The sequence below is a fragment of the Suncus etruscus genome, chromosome 10 (genome assembly GCF_024139225.1).
Source record: "Suncus etruscus isolate mSunEtr1 chromosome 10, mSunEtr1.pri.cur, whole genome shotgun sequence".
NCBI classification, from domain to species: domain Eukaryota; kingdom Metazoa; phylum Chordata; class Mammalia; order Eulipotyphla; family Soricidae; genus Suncus; species Suncus etruscus.
The window spans coordinates 64,562,425-64,582,777 of record NC_064857.1 but is presented as its reverse complement, the minus strand read 5'-3'; the positions used below and the strand labels follow the sequence as shown (position 1 = coordinate 64,582,777).

General features: G+C 34.3%; 1 pseudogene; it reads left to right on the top strand.

Moving 5' to 3' along the window:
• LOC126020209 (dnaJ homolog subfamily A member 3, mitochondrial-like) overlaps positions 1 to 20,353 on the top strand; it is a 41,283-nt pseudogene that overhangs the window by 17,529 nt on the left and 3,401 nt on the right.

The following is a 20,353-nucleotide window of genomic DNA, read 5'->3' as shown; positions in this document are numbered from 1 at the left end:
AAACTAGCGTAAACTATGAAATATTTTAGATTACAAGTAGAAAAATAATGATAATAATAAAATAAACTATGCTTCTAACAGAAATAAATGCAAGATGCCAACCATATTTCATCATTTGCATTAGCTTTGCAAAGTGTAAACTGTGTAAAAAGCACATTGAATATACATTGAAGACTCATAACTTTGCTCAGAGAAATCAACAATGAAAATTTCATACATCAGTTCATGATTGGATAAGTAACTGCTGTATGGTTATGATTTTACTAAATTAACTTATATTTTAATAGAATTCCAATCAAAATCTCAGCAGGAATATTGCTAAGAAATTCGTAATAATATTAAAAATTAATAGGACAATAAAAATTCCTTGGCATTCGAAGTAACTTTTGCCTAAATAAACAGAGCTGTCCTAATATATTTCCTGGTTTCAAATTTTCTTCATAGCATAGTAAAAAATAATTCCTCAATTTTAGATTAGTATTTGTTTAAGAATAGACAGATACATCAGTTTAATTTATTCTGCCATCATGATGAAAAAATCAATTAAAAATAGGAAAGCAGCTGTAAGTGTAAACACACAAATTAAAACACGAAACTTAATTCTTCTCGTTGAAAATAGGCGATTTCTATGTATTCCTTTTTCTTAGAGCTTGTACTTTAGAAAACTTGTAATTATGAGCTTTCTCAGACTCTTTAAATTGTATTTAAATCTTTTCAGAAGCTGAACAAATCTTTCACCATCTTTGCAAACCAGGAACACCTCTCTGAAAAACCCATGAACCATCTCTTTGAAATATCATCATTAATGGAAATAACAAGCCTATTTCTGTGTTGGTCTTACTTGGATTCAGGCCCAGTTCCAAAATAGCAGCCTATCAGAGGGATAGAAATAATATTTTTCCTTTTGACAAAGTTAATTATTGAATACAACGCATTTAATGCAATGTTGATAAATTAATATATCTGAAAAATCAGATACACAATGCTAATGGGTGTTGTCATGTTCTTACTTGGAGACCAGTTACTGCTTATTCTGTAAAGATGTCTTTAATTAGTTATAGTTGTTGGGCTCTTTAATAGGTTGGATTTCTCCAGTTTTCAGTCTCTAAAGATTTTGTGCTGTGCATAACATTCTGGTTAAATGCACAATGAATTTTAAAAAGTTTTTTTTTCCTTACTTTTTCACCTTTGTGGTGAGTTTTCTGAGCTGAGCATATTTTCCTTCTTGCTTTTCTCCAACCTTATGTGTCACTAATACCATCCCTCATTGCCTATAATTTCAGTGTCTCCTTCTGAAAATTCCTTGCATAGACTAGGCTTTCTTCCAGGAAAGCCAAATGTTTAATCAAGTTTCCTTCACTTTCAGTACTCTATCATATTCTGCATTCTTTTTCTCAATGACCCTATACCTTAGAATTACTTCCCCCTAATATTTAATACCTGTGCCTTTATTACACTATCTGCAGACAAGTATCCCTCATCTTTCGAAATTTGTCTAAACATAGCCAAAACATCATTCTTCACAGGAACCAAACGTTTCCTAAAGGGGTTGTGTGTTCTAGTCAATGCCCCATTTTATGTTGTATTTTTCCAGGGGGACCCACTTTCTATCTCATGTGAAGGTTTGCTTTGCCTTTTAGATGATACAGTCTGTGAAGAAAAGTTTCACAACTGTCTCATCCCCAGCAATTAGCGAATGGTAGACATGTAATCCCTCTCCCAAGTGTTTGCTGACTACACACATGGATACCTTCATTAATAGACACCATGATGATAAATGAGATTGTTTGCGGTGATCAATCACACACAGTAGAGGAGTACTTTGTCTTCATTCCCATAAAGTCTCACAAACACAGTCTGAAAACTAATATCTAAATTTCACAAACTATCCAGTTATATGATGTACCCAACTTATTTCTCAAAAATTAGTGATAGCATATCATAAATAAAGCTAATAATACCTGACATGTACTTTAGGTAATTTCTCCATTTTGGGGGCAGGGGTGGGTCACACCAGCAGCTCTCAAGGGTTCCTCCTGGCTCTTTGCTCAGAAATCGCTGCTGGAAGGTTCAGGGGACCATATGGGATGCCGGGATTCAAACCACAAACCTTCTGCATGCAAGGCAAATGCCTTATCTCCATGCTATCTCTCCAGCCCCAATTTATTCATTCTTATCTCTACATAAAGAGCACTTTCTTAGGTTTGTGATTCTTTATTTCCAGGAAAGTTTTGTTTTGTGTTTATTTATATACTTGTAAGTATATTGTTATTTAAATCTCTATATGTAACTTACACATGCATGCTTATACATTTATCTGAGATGTAGTTTATGTATGTATACTTATATTAATGTATATTTATTTGGGCTTAGAGATATATTAAAGAATAGTCATATAATGTTCTGCAATAAGTTTATAGACACTCAACTGTCATGATGGTGTGCTCTGGGGAACTTGCAGCTGACATCAAGGGTCATGGGTTCTCATTATTCAGCTATTTCTTTAGACTAGTGATATACTGAATATCTAATATTACTATGCAAATAGTAATTCACAGGAAACATTGAATGTGATGTCAAGCATTATTCCATGGATATTTTCTGCCTGATTGTTCTCTGCCTATTGATCTGTTCGCAAGTCATCTCCCAGTTGATATCTTACTCATTTAGGAGCTCTCCTTGATCATGAAGGCTTCACAACAATGATCTTTCCTCATTTCAGTTCTGCATATTTGTGTATTGATATGAAAGAGTTGACTGTGAGAGCAGACACTGAAAGTGCCATAAAGGAAATACTAAAAGACAGAATTTCAGAGGAATCTGCAGACTGGGTGAGGAGTCCAATTGTCAAAGATGCTTGTGTTACATATGCAAGGACCATAATTGGCTCCTGGAACCCTGAAAACTACCACCTGGATCTTCTCCAGTATCAATCACTGGGTCCAATCAACACCACTTTGCCCACTTGAGCATTGAACTGTCTAGCCCGGTTAGCCAACTCATATGGAGTAGACCCCAGGTCCTATGATCGTGGTTTGGAAACCCTCATTCACAAAACTGACAAATTCAAGCATTGTTTCACATAATTATCTTCCAAGAAGAAAGAGAACTTTGTGCCAAAGTAAGCAAAAATAACTTGAATAAAAATAGGGAAAATGTCTAGTTGTCTTTAGTTATTTTACTTTTCTTGATGTAACATTGTTGAGAACAAAGTTCATGAGTAGTTTTGTCACATGCTCTGTTTGCCTTTAGAATATGGGTATTTCGGGGCTGGAGAGGTGGTGCTAAAGGTAAGGCGTCTGCCTTGCAAGCACTAGCCAAGGAAGGACCACGGTTTGATCCCCCGGAGTCCCATATGGTCCCCCCCAAGCCAGGAACGATTTCTGAGCACTTAGTCAGGAGTAACCCCTAATCGTGAGGCCCCAAATAAAAAACAAACAAAACAAAAAAGAAAATGGGTATTTCTTAGTCAATTAGGGATTCAGCAAGCATTGTGCCTTACTTTGACCAACCTAAGTTTGGGCACTGTTTTTGTAATGTTTTGTTTTGTGGCCATGCTGGTTTACTCAGGGTTTATTCCTAGCTCTGTGCTCAGGAATTACTCCTGGGGAATTTAGGGAATCATATGGGATGCTGGGATTTGAAACTGGATCAACCATGTGCAAGACAAGCACCATACTTGCCTGTTATAATATAGCTCCAGCTCCTGAACACTAGCTGTAAAGCATATCAATATTTGATAAGATCTACTTATTAGAACCATAAAGGATAATTTTGATTCCAGAAAATGTTAGGGTTCTTTTGTTTGTTTTTGTGCCACACCCGGTGATACTGAGGGGTTTTTCCTGGCAATGCGCTCAGAAATCGTTCCTGGCTTGGGTGATTATATGGGACAGCGGGGTATTGAACCAAGGTCCATCCTAGGTCAGTGCATGCAAGGCAAGACGCCCTACTGCTTGAGCCACTGCTCCAGCCCAAAATGTTAGTTTTGATTCCAGAAAAGTCACTATAATATTTTGATACACAAAAAGAAATGATGGGGGGAAGTGTGTGTGTGTGTGTGTGTGTGTGTGAGAGAGAGAGAGAGAGAGAGAGAGAGAGAGAGAGAGAGAGAGAAGGAGGCAAGAGAGATTAAGAGGAGGAAAGGTTTCAGAAAAGGTAGAAAGAGAAAAGACAGCAAAGAACAAAATGAAAGCAACAACTGCATTTCCCTCCCACCTTCCTGAGAGTGATAGTTCATAAAGCAGAATAAATTGCAAGTACCGAGATCTCCTGAGTGTACAACTGAAGAATTTAAAAACTTCCTTTCAAATCCCACTCGACTTAACCTTTATCGTTTCTGAAGTAAATTAATTCTCAAGTAGAGTATGTGAGGGTCTTTCAGGTGAGACTGTAAAACCAAAGTTTTCTCGGCGGTGCATGGATATTAAACATCTCTCGACCTCCTGTACAAAGATAAAGTTAATCCGGGGGTGACCTTGCTGGGCCTCATTTCTGCCTTTCCATTTGTGAATGTAGCAGCTCCAACAGCAAATCACAGAGCCTGGAGAATGCCACAGCCAATTCCCCACCAGGCATTAATAAACATTCATAAGATTCATATATCCATTGTAATTAAAATATAATGCATTAATTCGATTTTTCTGCAGCATTTCAATAGAAACTAGAATGTATGCTTATGTGCATGGATTTATGATATATATGGGTATACAAGGACACTATGAATAGATAAATATTGCACTCATGTGAGAAAATACAATTGAATAAAATGACTAAGTTATGTGTGTTTCTTAGTTATTCATTTGTGGGGATTGGTTGGTTGGATAAAATTTGGGCCACTTTCTTAGAAGGTGCCTTTTCTTAATCTTAAAAGTGATTACTGGTGGAGTTCAGGTTACCCAACGATGAGCTAAAGATTAAATTGGCAAATGCATAACTCCAGTTTTGGCTTCTGGAACATTTCTTATATAAAACTAGTCATTAGAAATCTGTAATCATTCTATTAAGAGTATTTCTCCACATTTTTAATATGTATCCATTTTACAATGTTTATTGGAAACATTTTGATAAATTATAATTATTAACTTGATTTGAAACTGTAGCATCCTTACATTGAATCTTCCCTTCATATAGATGATAAATCCTAAATTAAATTGAATTTTTATTTGATCATTTGAAATAGTAGTATTCAATACTCTTGGTTCCCATATAATCTCTTTATTCTCTCTACATTTTTAAAAGTATTTAATAAAATTTATAGATGAGTTATAATTTTTGTAACCAAGAAAGACCTCTGGAAATGCTAATGATTGCAAATTTTATTCTTTTTTATTTTAAAATTATAATAGATACAATTCTTAACATTTATATTGAAAATTATGTGGAAATAATTTCTTATTAAATGATAGCATAATAACCTTTCATCAAGGCAACAAACATTGGTCCAACTCTGAGTGATATGTGGAAGAGACATAATTTCTGTCCTAAGTTTTGGATAAATAAAAACGAAGGTGAGTCATTACTCTTGGTTTTCTATGCCTCATGCACTCAAGTGGTGTAGCTTTGCAGATTTCAATTCATTTGATTCCCAACCCTAATTTACAAAATTGTTTTATTTATGCTTGACTAACTATCCTGCTAGATACTAAATTGTATATATATTCTCATATACTCTAGAGTACCTGGAAAGTATAGATGCATCAGTAGAGTTGGGTGAGTAACCTACTTAATCATTATTTTGAAATGTAGATAAGAAAATAGAACAAAGCTTACAATCTTTGTACAGCTTCTTCAGACCAGAATATTCTTCACCAAATAATGATGCAGACTATCCCACTATCAACTTGTCACACCTGAAATATTGCTGTATCTGTCAGTTGATTAGTGACAAAAATTTATATGTTCAAACCATGTCACATATTCTTTTAGTGTATTTTCCTTGCTGCTTTTCTCTGGGTCATTTATTACTATTTGAGATATCAAATAATTTTATATTTATTTATATGTTAAATTAGTCTTCATTTGTAAGAAAGGTACTTTAGAAAAACACATTTTTATTCAGCTAGTCAATGGTTATGCCCAATATCTGAACAAAGAGTTATGAAGTTTCCAGTAAAAATATTGTCTTTCTATTTGTATTTGCAATATTCATAATTATTTTATTTCCATCTAAGCTTACTCTGATGTACTTTGTGATTTTGTTAGCATAACTATGCATTTGTTGACCAATTATCTAATTATAATGTCCCAGTTTATCTTTTTTTGATCTTCTATATTCTTCAGTATTCATTGTCTGAAAGTGATCCAGCTGCTCACTTTTCTTTATCAGTAGTAAGATGGTGTATGCATTTATCCAATTTTCATATATCTGAATCTTTATCATTAATTTTTGTATTTAACATTTTAAACATTTATACTTGCATTTAATTTATTTTTTCTGTAGATAAGTCTTTCAACTAATGCTTAAGATCTGCATACTTGAAATGATTGTAGATACAACTGAATAAATATTAATATATATTAATTAATATTTACCAGGTTTGTTTGACTTTTCTAGTCAATGCACTTGTTTTTTGCTTCATTATTCCTCTTTTCTAGTGCCACATTGTTTTAGTTGAATATCTGAGATTCATATATTTTATTTCCTTCTTTGCAGATGAGGTTTACTTGAGTGTAGTGCCTAGAGTTTCTGATATATATTTAATTATTCCAGTTCCATCCTCTCTTTCTTTACCACTTTACTTAGATACAAATAACTGATTCTCAGAATTTTCAACTTCTCTTTCTCATTCCTATGGTATGGTGGTTATCTGTTTCATTATCAACACTCTAAATTCAGTCATGTTCTAGTTATGTTTGCTGAAATAAAATAATTTTTTGTGGACTAAAATGGAATTTTGTTATGGTTGTCCTATTTTCTTTGTAAGCCAGTCTAATAAATAGGAAATATTTTTGACCTTGATACACTCACATAACCTTCATAACTTTAGCATCTATTTGTTTGTTTGGTTTTGGGGTCACACCTCGCTGTGCTCAGGATTGGGAACCAAATGGTCTAATGAATATTTAACTCAGGCAAGCCACAGTCAAGAAAAATGCCTTACACACTGCCCTATCTTTCTGCCTTGAAAACATCATTTTAAAGAAAAAAACAATATTAGTTCAATTTGGAATTTAAAAAGTTAAATAATTTTAGTTTGGTTCATAATTTCTGACTGTATTTTATTTTATTCTAGCCATTTCTTTCTCCCTAAATATATTTTATTTTGATATATTCTACAAAAAATTTTACTAGCAACACATTCTCTAAATTTATATTTCTCAAAATACAATTTTTGTTCAATTTTGTAAAATGACAATTTTCCTGGCTGTAGAATTAAATTTTGGTAGTGTTTTTAAATTTTAATTCACCAATTAAATATTCAATCTTTCTTTTACTATATATTTTGTAAAGAGAAATTTATTGTAATTTTTATCATTGCTCATTTACAAAATGCTTGCTTTCTCTGACTTCACTCAGGAATTCTTCTCATCTGGGGTTTCCAACAGCAAAATACCTGGGTGATATGCCTCAATGCAAATTGTTGTCGTTTTTATTGTGTTTGGTTTGGTTTCCTCATGAGATCAGTTCTCCAACTCATTCTAATGAATTTGATTTTCCTTCCTTTCTGTTTTAGGTAGAGTTGGGCTTTTATTATTACAAAGAAAGGAATGATAATATCTCATCTATTTTCATGTGAAAGCTGAAGGTGAACAGTTTAATTTATTCATATATCAGAGAAATTAGAGTATAGTAAAACATTCATTGTAACATTTTTGGAGTATCAGAATATTATTAGAGAAAACAATTTTAAAATTCTGAAATGTCAACTGTTTTTAAAATGAATTAACACAAAATTGGGGAAGAATGGAAATGGGGGACATTGGTAGTGGGAATGTTGTACTGGTGAAGGGGTTGTTCTTTTTTTATAACTGAAAGTCAACTACAATATGTTTGTAATCATGATGCTTAAATAAAGATATTAATTTAAAATGAAACTCAAAATTTGCTGCAAATAGTTTAAACCTAGAGAAGTAAACTAAATAACTGGGAAAAACACAGAGCATAGCATTTTCAAGAGCCTTTTCTTGTTGAAGACTTTATCACATAGTAAAGACACAAATTTCTTCTGAACTTAATGAAATTTTGTAAAATATAGGAATGGGGAAGGAGAGATTGTACAACTTGGGTTTATCCTCGGCATCCATTATAGTTGCCCAAGCACCTCTAGGGGTGAATCCTGAGCAAAGACACAGCAATAAGCCCTGAGTACACCAGGTCTAATCCAAAAAAACAAAGGCAAAAATAAATACAAAAAAAATAAATTTGCTAAAATAAAACCAACTTATTAAGATTCTATCATTTATCGGGTACAATTACAGGCACCTGTGAATCAAAGAAGTGGGGGAAACTATGCTCCATGCACTAAAATATTTGTAATTAGTAGGAAGCATATTAATTCATAATATTAATTAATTAGGGGCCGGAGAGATAGCATGGGAGGTAGGGCGTTTGCCTTTCATGCAGGAGGTCATCGGTTCGAATCCCGGCGTCCCATATGGTCCCCCGTGCCTGCCAGGAACAATTTCTGAGCCTGGAGCCAGGAATAATCCCTGAGCACTGCCGGGTGTGACCCAAAAACCACACACACACAAAAAAAATATTAATTAATTAAAGCCTCTGTGGTCTCTCTGTCACTATAAAGCACACAATATATATTGACCAAACTAGACTGATAATATTGGTTTTATTATTTATTATGAAAGACTATAACATTTCTAGATTAGATACTACATTTACAACTCATGAAAGTGTTCTTTTCTTCGCTCTAAAGAGACAGACTAACAGAGACATAAAAAGAAACATTTTCTATCTAGACTGTGTGTGATTGCATATTCCAATGCACTGTTTCAGAATCTGGGAAGCACATATTTTCTAAGGAATTTATTTTGCAAAATGGAATATTGCAAAAATCTGTAAGTGAAAATTAACCAAGAAATCAATGTGTTTTTTTCCCAAAATTATATTAACAAACACATCTCAAAATATAAAAAAGAGTTTTTCTGGAAAAGTAGTATTTGTCAATTAAGTTTTTCAACTTTACTTAATTAAATGATCCAAGTGCTAATTGGGTTTCTATTCTTTGCTGAATTACACAAAGCTTTTATTTTCATTTTCTTCACCAAGATGTTCAGTGCTAGAAGATCTTTCAACCCAACAATTTTCCAAGTGCTAACATCATCTTAGCTTTTGTAGCTCTTTAATCTTGATTCTACAATGTGCTTTTTAAAATGGTTAACAAAACAAAACAACTGTTAACCACATAATTTGCCAAAAAGTGCTTACTGTTTGGAGCAAAACTACAAACTGGAAATGACTAAAGGCTAAAAAAAGGTCTTTGAATGTTTATAATTAACTTTAATTCAGAATGATGTCAAAGGTAAAATCGTACAGTTTATCTCTAGCACAAAATTTCTAGACACACGCACACACACACACACAAAATCAGCACTTCTATTTTTATCATTTCTTTTGGAATTATCTTAGCTGCTGTCTTTGGGTATGAAATAAAATTAATAACTTCCTTACTGCCATGTCAAGGGTCATTTTAAGTTTAAAGAGAAGAAAGCAACATCAACATTTTCTTCAGTGCTAATTTTTCACCAATCTTTCTAAAACCATTCATTAAGAGACTGCTCAATAGAATAGCAACTGGCCAATAGGGCTTTAGTTGACTTTGTGATGTACACAACTCCCTAGTGGAGAATTTAAGATTTCTCTAGAGGCTTTAGCTTTCTATTGTTTGCTTGTGTTATGGGACTTGGGAGCGCAGTGTTGACTGTAAACCAGATGACAATTGAAAGACTGTTGGTGACAATACAACCTCCTCAGACAGCTTGTATACAATAGCAATTGACAAGCCAATCTCTCTCCACTTGCTTCAGGGAATGAAGAGGGAAGAGAACAGAATGATCAGTCAGAGTCTTAAGACCCAATGATGTTGTTTTTATCTTACTTTCTTAATTAGGAGACTAATATTGATTTGACCCTAAATGCAAGTTTCCTAGATGTTAAGACATTAAGAAGCATTTAAGTTAGAAATCACTATTTTGACAGAAGTTCTTGTGTATTTAGGATGATTGGATAATACCCTGTAGAAGACTTATTTCTCAAAGTTAAAGCACTAGATCTCTTTATAATAAATAGGGAAAAATTAATGATGGGTGAAAGTGAGGAGAAAAACATAGATTATTGTCTTGATTGGCTCTTCTGCATCTAGAGCTATGCATCCTGGAAAGCTCTGGATTCTAGGGCTGGTGTTTGTGCCCCAGTCCCCAGGAATGAGAGCTGCCTAAGGGGCAGGATGACATTGGTGTGGGTGACACTGAAAATCACACAGGCCTTGTGCAGACCTTGTCAAGATTCAGGGAATCGGTGTTAGAACCCCTCTGGGACACTGTCCCTGAAACAAATGGCAGATAGAACTGTGTAGAGAAATGTTCCAGGGAACTGTGTAAAAACAAGTGCTCCTGGGATTCTTGTTGAGGTGAAAGTTTCAGAAACATACTTCCATAGATGGGAAAAGACAGCAAAAAGAAAGATACCATTTCCCTATAATTAGTGGTTGCTCTTAGACTTGGCTGCGGGCTTTTTCTCTTCTTTCACAGAGATCTCTGTTTAAGGGAGTCATTACTTACAAACCTTTCAAGTCATTTTTATTGACCTCCATTTGCTCATGAGGCATTCATAAGCCCCAATGTTTATGCATATCTTCTCCCTGAAGCCTCATTTCCCTCCTACTCTCCTCCTGCTATGGCCCTGTCTATGTCACCCTGCACAAATCGCAGTTCCTCTTCTCCTATATAAGAACTGTTGGAATGAAATAGAGTATCTCTAGTCATCAGCCTGGAACCCGTTCTTTCCTGGTCATCAGCTGGGGGGAGGCATTGTAGGTCCCAAATGCACTGGGAGAATAAAAGTTGTCCCTCATTGACTGACTAGATCAGCACACATAAGGACTCAAGTGCAAAAGATTGAATAGCTCTACAAAGGTAGAGTCAAACATATCCAAATTATTGTCGAAGAATGAGAAATGTATATTCTTCTGTGCTTTCATTTTTCTTCCTATCTCAATTGTGTGGGAAGCCCATTTCCTTTGTGGCCTCTGGTTTCCTAATAGAGGGGAACAATGGAACATCTATGTGCATAAATTATCCCGAGTAGAGGGATGGGAAGACAGCACAGCTACAGAGTGGCAGAGACTGAATCAGAAACCAATTTCTTTTCTTTAGTTCTTCATTGAGTGTTTTTTGGCAGGTGATTGACAGATATTTTTCTAATTTTAAGGGGTGGGGGGAGTCCCCGGTTAAAAACTTAAAAGTAAACTTTAAACTTTCTCTTTTAATCCACTCAAGAAAAGCAGATAAAAACCTCCCAAGTTATCCTGCTTTCTCATGCAAAAGGTCGGAATTCAGCTTTCTAGGAGCACTTAGACTATGTAAGACCAACCTCACCACCTTTATTGTGTGTTGTCCTCGAAGGGGTCATCTATAACCTTTCATCTCTAAGTTTTGTTGGGTCTGGAGAAATCTGTGAGTTAAAGCACTAGTCCTAACTCCAATTTGAAATACCCAAAGTCATTTGTATTTCATCCATGAACATTTTCACTTTGCTTAATTGAGGTCTGATTGCAGTTACTAAGATTAGAAATGTTCTATCATTTGTACTCACCGCCGTTTAACCTAAACACTCAGAGCTTTTTTATCTGAATATTATTACAGACTCCACCTTAGCACTTTTTTTACATTTTAGTTTAGCAAAATGCGATGATTTAGTTACTCCTACTTGAGTTTTAGACATACAATGACCCAACACTAATTGTACCAGTAATATCAGCTTCCTCCACTTTTATTCCCAAGATTTCTCTTCATCCTTCCCATATCCATCCTGTCATCTCAACAAGCATGTTTTTTAAGTTTGGTTTCTAAAGTCTGGGCCTCATGATGTCAGAGCTGTTAACTCTCTCATCTTGATATTTAGCTTTCTCATTACTTACTTATCATTACTCTTATACAAAATCACATAGTTTGCTCTCAATTATAAATATCAGATAAAATTGTATTGTTTCTCTAGTATTAAAATGTTCTAATCTAGACATTCCTTTTTCAAAGATTCTATTATCATAATAAGTTGGAACATTATTTGGTAGAAAATTTGGGTGCTATATTTTATTAACACCTGTAAGGTTGGAAGCAAAGATGGCAGTTAAGATAATTGGTTCTATAACATGATTCATATTATTTGTATTTTAAAAAGAGATCAATGTTGTAAATATCCATCTACTCTGTGTAAGTCTAAATTCAAATTGGTCTTTCTCTCTTCCTACTCTGTTCTTTATCCACATATACTGTCTTTCCATCTTTCCACACATTTCTCTTCCAGATAGTCATATTCTCCCTCAAGACAATTCTTTCTCCTTCTATGTTTGTAATAGCCTACCTGCTCGGTCCTATTGAATTTACTTCTCATTTTTTGATGACCACTAGATATTTAACTAATGATTAACAATTAGCTGCAGATTATGTAATACCAACAAGACACACATGTAGAAAGATTTAAGAGAATCTATACATTAAAATAGGTAGGGGCTAGAGAGATAGCAGGGAGGTAAGGCATTTGCCTTGCATGCAGAAGGACTGTGGTTTGAATCCAGGTATCCCATATGGTCCCCTGAACCTGTCAAGAGATATTTCTGATCTTAGAGCCAGGTATAACCCTTGTGAGCTGATAGGTGTGACCCAAAAACCAAAAAAATAAAAAATAAAAAAAAATAGGTAGGTTCCAGCTGATAAATACTATGGTTCAGTGTGAGTATTCACATTTGGACAGAAATAGCTTTCATATTGATCACTGAAATAAGACATATTAATTAGCAATGGCCCTGGAACCACTGGAAGTCCAGTGTTCCTGAGTTCTTTTAGAAAGGGGCAAATTGCTGCTACCTCATTTAGGGACTCCAGGTGACTCACCAGTGAACTATGGTTTATGAGATTATCATATCCACTGAGCATTTTGTCTTGTTAATAGAGAAGCTTTTCATTTTTAAATGCAGATACTACATTTGGACGATATTAAATCTCATACCATTCCCAAAGGTGTCAGGGAGAAGGTGGGGAGCAATTTTTAATTTCTAGAAACACGAAAGTAGGTTACAATATGGGGTAAATTGACTCTATTTATCTAACCAGCAGTGTATATCAAATTCCCAGAGCTGTGAAAATCCCATGACTTGAAGTTGGAGAATCTCTAGACAGAATTTATATTTCCTGGCTCATATTGACAGGAATTACTGGGTCCCTTAAGGGCTACATGAAAATAGTATGTTCTAAAAAGGTGTCAAACCCTGCCACACTATCGTAACTTCTCCCTCTTTCTTTCTACAAATGGAATTTAGTGTTTTGGTAACTAAAAAAAAAATAGCCCTTGTGAAGACAGCAAGGGGAGACATGAGTCCATGCTGCTATTGCTTCTCTGAGACTGCTCTCCATACAAAACATTAAAGGGTGAGCCTTTGCCTTAGGCTATGAGTTTTAAGATTCCTCTGCCATGAAAGTCATTTTCCTTATCCTCACCCTTCTCTGAAGATTTATTCAAACATGGGTATTAGCAACACCTTTTGTGATTTCTTAATTTAGAAATGGGAAAAGTGAAGAGTTTATCTTTTGAAATATATTAAGGTGGTTTGTTTTTGAGGTATTGGTGTCATGGATTTCATTAAAATTCAGATGGTGGGAAAGTATCAATTAAAAGACCATTGTTTATTTCTTATTCCCTAAAATGTCAATTAATTTTAAGTACATGTAGAAAATCTTTCATATCATTTTTTAACAATGATATCTTAATGCTTTCTCCTCTCTGTGCTTTTTGTTATCAATGTATTACCACATTATTAATTATGTTTTAAATTAAAAATGTTAAATATCATGGTCCAGGAATATATATAAATGTATATCCTGGAATATTCATGAAATACATATATGAGTATGTGTATACATACATATATATATGATATACTATCATAATTTCTTAAATAAAATATGCTAATCCCATAAACTGTATTTCTATGTAGAACCAGCAAAGCTATAATTTTCTACATAGAACACATTAGATCATAACATAGCCAAGAAAGCTTTTATTTGACTATAGGGATCATAATTTTTGTCTATAGCATGTGCAGTACTAAGGGCTGAGACATTAGGGACAGAGAATAGGAAATTTTAAAAGATTAAGTAAAGGCCTTTCTTTATGGTCCCAGGAATGATTCTGCTCAGTCGCAGTTGTCATAATCAGTCTTCTGTAATTAAAGATCTTGGTTGTTGCACAGATCCTAAGATGAAGCCTGGGTGTCATGAAATGTTATCTGATTTCATCTCATCATTAGGTGGCGAGGTAGGTCAACCTACCCTTAAATCAAGTTGTTGCTGTTTCCTTGTTGTCAGGGATCATGTGAACCTACCCTGGAGCAAGCTGGTGTCAGAGCAGCATTAGGACCTCCCCTAGAGGAGTTTGATTTCCTATGCAGAACTGCCATTTCTAAGGCTGGGATCCAGACTATGGGATTAGATGGAAAATGTTTGATCAACTGAGGCCATTCAAATGTACCCATTCAAATGTTTCAGGGTGAAAAGCACACTTGAACTATAAAATTTAGATCTTGTGGTTAGACAACTAACATGCCTGGAGTCTATCTATCTTATGACAGTATGCTTAATGAGAAGAAACATCCTGTATCACTTAGACCCAGAGAATTTTCTTTCTAATTTCCCCCAATATTTACTACATCTATGAAAAGAAAAATCAAAATCCAACAACAACAACAAAAAATACACTGTCACATATGAACCCCATTTTTATAAATTATTTTTCTATATTTAGCGGTCAGAGTGATGTGCAAGTGGTAAGGCGTCTGTCTTGCCTGCACAAGCCTAGAACTGACCACAGTTTGATCTCCTAGCATCCCATATGGTCCCCCAATCCAGGAGCAATTTCTGAGAGCATAGCCAGGAATAACCCAAGTATCACTGTTTGTGGCCCCAAAACAAAAAAAATATATATATTTTATATATTTAGATAGGTACTTCTGCCTTTTACATAGAATCATTGAACATGAATCATTTTATTCTGCATCATATTGCTATGTCTTCCTACAAATTGAGAAAAAAAAAGAGGAAAAAAGTGGATGGGACCCAGAGGCCAAGTGTTCTCAATAGCACTGAGTAGAAAAAAAAACAGTCAAATTGAAATGCCCAAGCCAAAGTCAACAACAATAGAATCTATAACAATATAAACATAAAATTGACCTTTTACACTAGTAGTCCAGGAGGCTTAAGGGTGGAGGTTTGTGATGCATGCTAGAAACTGTAGTGGAGGGAGGTCACCTTCACCATATGCCTGAAATACAACTGTGAAAGATTTTGTAATTTATAATGGTCTCAAAAACAACATATGAGAAGCCAATTTTGGTAGGGAGTTTACCTTAAGGGTGGAATAGGGAATGGAGGAAGAGTAGTATGAGTTGACCTGGGACAATGGCACTCTAAAGGAGTCTGTGGTACAGAATAATTTATGCAAGAGATACTACCATTAACAGTATTGTAAATGACAATGCCTACAAGAAAATTAATTTTGTAAATATATATGTATATGTAGGAATTGCAATACCTAAAATATTTAATTTTGTAAACATATATAGGAATTGTAGTACCTGCTTGATATTTATGGCAGATGATAGTTTTTAGACAATCAGATAGATAGATATCTGTGGTTAATAAAAGCATATAAACTTGCAATCCACATGGCCAGATTAACATAAACTTGGTTGGCATATGTATTTGGTATTTCCCACATATAGTGGAGAGGTAGTAAGGAGAAGAAAGTTAGTCATGGTTCAAATAGTTAAAGGTCATGGAAGAAATAAGTTGTGTGAAATTATTAGATAGAACTATACAAATAAATTATTAATATAGTCACATTTTATATTTGAGAAAAATTTAATTCATCCTAAGTTCTGAAATATTCTTTTGTAAAAATCAAATAATTTCAAGTGCCTTAAAATACTAACTGGACAGAAAAAGTAAATATGTTATAATTAAATGTCTGTTTGGGGCATTAGATCACAAATAAAATGTTCATTCGAAAATTACCTGGTTATGAATATTGCGTTATATGATTCACATTTCTAAATTAAGTGTTTTCCTACCAAATTTAAGTTTTTATTCATTCTGTTTCATAAGTGCAATTGCAAATATATTGGAGTATTAACAACTTTCTAAATCAGTGAATAAATTCTTAGTATGAGAAGAAAAAACATGACTTTTCCCAAAAGAAAATATTTTAAATGGTATTTCCTTAGTAAGTGCTATATCTTTAATTATTAAATCAGTTTTATTATATACATTCAAAATTATACCTCTTATCAAATAAGACAACACAGTGGGATCATTTTCTAGATATGTGCCAGAAAAAAATGTTTTTCTCTGTGGAATGATGGGAAAAATAGTGATGTTCATGCATAATTTTAAACATCCATTAAAAACTTTAATTTATGTTAAAATCATATTCACTTAAATTTATTTTTCAATCTTGGCTCAGAGTTTTAAACTGTATCATTACCCATCAGATTCTATTAGGAGAAAAAAGTATAAGAAATTACATATTTTTCTGTTATTTAAAGCATTATTGATCTAAAGTCAACTGCTGCAATAGTCGTCTTCGCCTGTTCACTGTCCAGTGGGGTTCCCCACATAAACTTTCTATTCTCCTGTTCTCACTTAATAGAAATGCAAAACTCAGGGCTAGAGTGATAGCACAGTGGTAGGGTGTTTGCCTTGCACCTTGCAATGCGGCTGGCCTAGGCCAAACCTAGGTTCCATCCCCAGGGTCCCTATGGTCCCCTAACCAGGTAGGGGTAACCCCTGAGTGTCACCGGATGTGGCCCAAAAACCAAAAAAGAAAAAAAAGGCAAAATTCTGCAATGAAATGTCACCTTTTTAACACCTTGGACTGTACTGATATGTGTCATCTTCAGCAAGAAATAAGTCAGAGAAGAACAATGCCAAATGGGCACAGAAAAAGTGAAATGTAAAGAAACAAATCAAGGGAATGGACAGTTTCCAATGAAAATGAATCCTTAGACTGTCAATGGAACAAACAGTGACCAAATGTGTGTGGAAAGAATGAGGTGACAAGAAGGGACATATAGATAGAGGAACAAGTTTGTGAGTGCTTCCGCAGCAGTAGTGGTGGTGATGGTACATTAATGTTTTATACCCAAAATATAAACATCAATACCATTGTTAATCTTGTCATGGTAATAATAAAATAAAATGTAGAAAGAAATTCCTGGCTCAACAATATCAATGCACTGTTAATATCCTCTCAGAAGAGTTTTAAGTGACTGTGACAGTTTATAATAGTTTATAGTGATTATGAATCTGGTGTTGAACATGTAATTAAATGATAACAACACGCTGTGTGTGTGCATGTGTATGCGTGTGTGTGTGTGTGTGGTGTGGGAAACAGAAAGAGCAGGAGATGTTCTTATAAGCTAATACAATTTTGTTCAGTGAACTTTATGATTCAGCATTCCCTAATTTGACATTATTTAAACTCATTATTATTTCCTGTCAAAGTTAAAGATTTAAATCATTACAGAGTACATTTTTCCACTGTATATAATCATTTTATTGCAACACAGATTTTTTAATTCAAATCTACAAAAGAATAAATCAAACAAAATAAACAGACTTTATTGAAGTTGTCAGTCTTAACTTCCAACTACTTGCCTAATTCTATAAATGAAATGGAAACTTAAACATGTCATTGACGTTAGCAGTCTTCCATAATTGAAGTTCATCTACATTGGTATATAGTATTATGACTATTTAGCATTTTTAAAGGACATATTCAGGGACTGGAATGATAGTACAATGGATAAGATTCATCTTGCCTTGGGGAGTGGTGGCGCAGGACATAAGGCATCTGCCTTGCACGCCAGCCTAGGACTGTCAGCAGTTTGATCCCCTGGAGTCCCATATGCTTCCCCAAGCCAGGAAAGATTTCTGAGCACATAGCCAGGAATAACCCCTGAGCATCACCAGGCGTGGCCAAAAAAGCAAACAAACAATAAAAAGAATCCTGCCTTGTGTGCAGTCAACACAGGTTCATTTCTCATTCCTCATTACAGCACATGGTCCTTTTAGCACCACCAGGAGTTATGCTAAGATACAGAAGTAGTTCATGATCAACACCAGATGTTACATATTAAGTATGTTTTATTATACTTATTTTATTATAATTATTTTATATTATATAATAATTTAATTTAATTAATCAATTTAAGCTTTAATTTAATTAATATGTAATACACTTTATACTTATTTTATTATACTTAGTATAATATTATACTTATTTTTCTTACTATTTTATTTTCATTGGTGCATTTCTATCTACACTCACCATTATTTTTTTACTTGCCACTATTTGATTTAAGAATAACTAATGCCCAAATATCTATGTTCCTATATCAAGTCAAAAAGCATCCCATTTTACAGTTATCTTTCACATAATTTTTTCTTTCTTTAGAGTGATAAAATCAAGATCTAGATCAAAAACAGTTGAACACTAGTTACAATTGCAATGTAGTTGATACTAGTACATCACAGGGAAATTTGCCTAATTGCCATCTTTCTAAATTATTGAGCTATTAAGCAATTAAAATAGATTGCATCTCCTAATTTTACAAAATGTACTTTTTATAAAACTTTAAAAGAATAAAAATAATTTGAATTCATTAGTTCAATAGATATTTATGGAGTGTATCTTGTAGGTCAGACACTTACTAAGAACATAAATTTATCATATATAATAAAGAGAGTTGCCATATGGAGAAAATGAAAAACACGGAACTAGTACTCAATGGGTCAAGTACCTTCCATGCTTGATGCCAACCCAGTTCAACCTCCTGAACCCAATATGAAACCTTAAGACTCCCTGAAATAATCTCTGACCACAAAGCCAAGAATAAATACTAATTAGAGGTAGGTATAGGCCCCCCCCAAACCAAACAAACAATACTGAAAACCCAGCTGAATTTGAGATTTAGAAAAACAATACATACGTTTTTTGTATGTCTGTGTCATAAAATGCTTAGAAAAAAATTTTTTTTACTTTTTTTTATTGTGACTGAAGTTCATTACACAGAATTATTTACAGTACATAGTGACAATGAATGAAGGGATTTCTCACCACCAATGTTGTTCTCCCTCCACTCCTTTTCCCAGCTTGTCCCCCAACTATCTCTCCTTTACACCCCAGAATCCTAGTGTAACTAGTCTCCACCTTACAGCTTGTTATAGGTTGGGTATCTATTCTGTTTGGTGTTCCAGTCTGGTCAATTTTTATTTACACTACATGTTCATATGACTGGTCCTGGTATCATTCTTTTCCCCCCTCAAATTATGAGGCTGAATGATTCAAATTATACTATTCTATTGGAGATAAAAAGGTTAAGGAAAAGAAAAGAAAAAACTTGATATCAAGTACTAAAATAGAAAGAAAAAATATCACTGAATAATATTCACAAAAGTGAAAAAGAAAGAAAAAAGTGGAAAGAAAAAAGAGAACTGAGATAATATCAAAAAACAAACAAAAAATAAAGCAAAACAGCACCAGAAAAAGTGGTGCAGTGGCAGGGCTTGGTGTTAACCCATCATTTGTTTTTTTTTTTCTGGATAGGCACAGTAAGTATTGGGGAAGCAAGGAAATACCCATGGCCTAAGAGATCAGGGTTTCTCCACTCTTGAAGCATATTGTCATGGGAACAATCACTGGCTCCATATCTTCCCATTGCCATATCCCAGAGGTTTTTTTTTTTTTTTTTTTTTTTTTTTTGTGGTGTCAGGTACCTTTCCTCTCAGTTGTGGATGAGAAAATAAGGCCACTGTAGCAAGCAATCTGGTATTTGTGCAGGTGCTAGGACAAGGCCTAGGATAGAATCTTTAAGGTTCTACAAGTACTGTTCCAACATTGTTGGTGTGTTCAGTTTTTTATATCATATGCTCCATGTTTTTGCTCGTTCCCTAAGCCAAAGTCTAGAAAATTATGGTTCCAAAGGTTCTGCTCAGTCTCTGTTATCAGAATTGGGCCTCTGCACTAAGAAATCTTGATTTTTGTAGGAGACCTGGGCTATAGCCTAGGGTAGGGTTTTTCTGCATGGGGGAAATCTGACCCCGGGACTAGCTGGCAGTCTGGGGG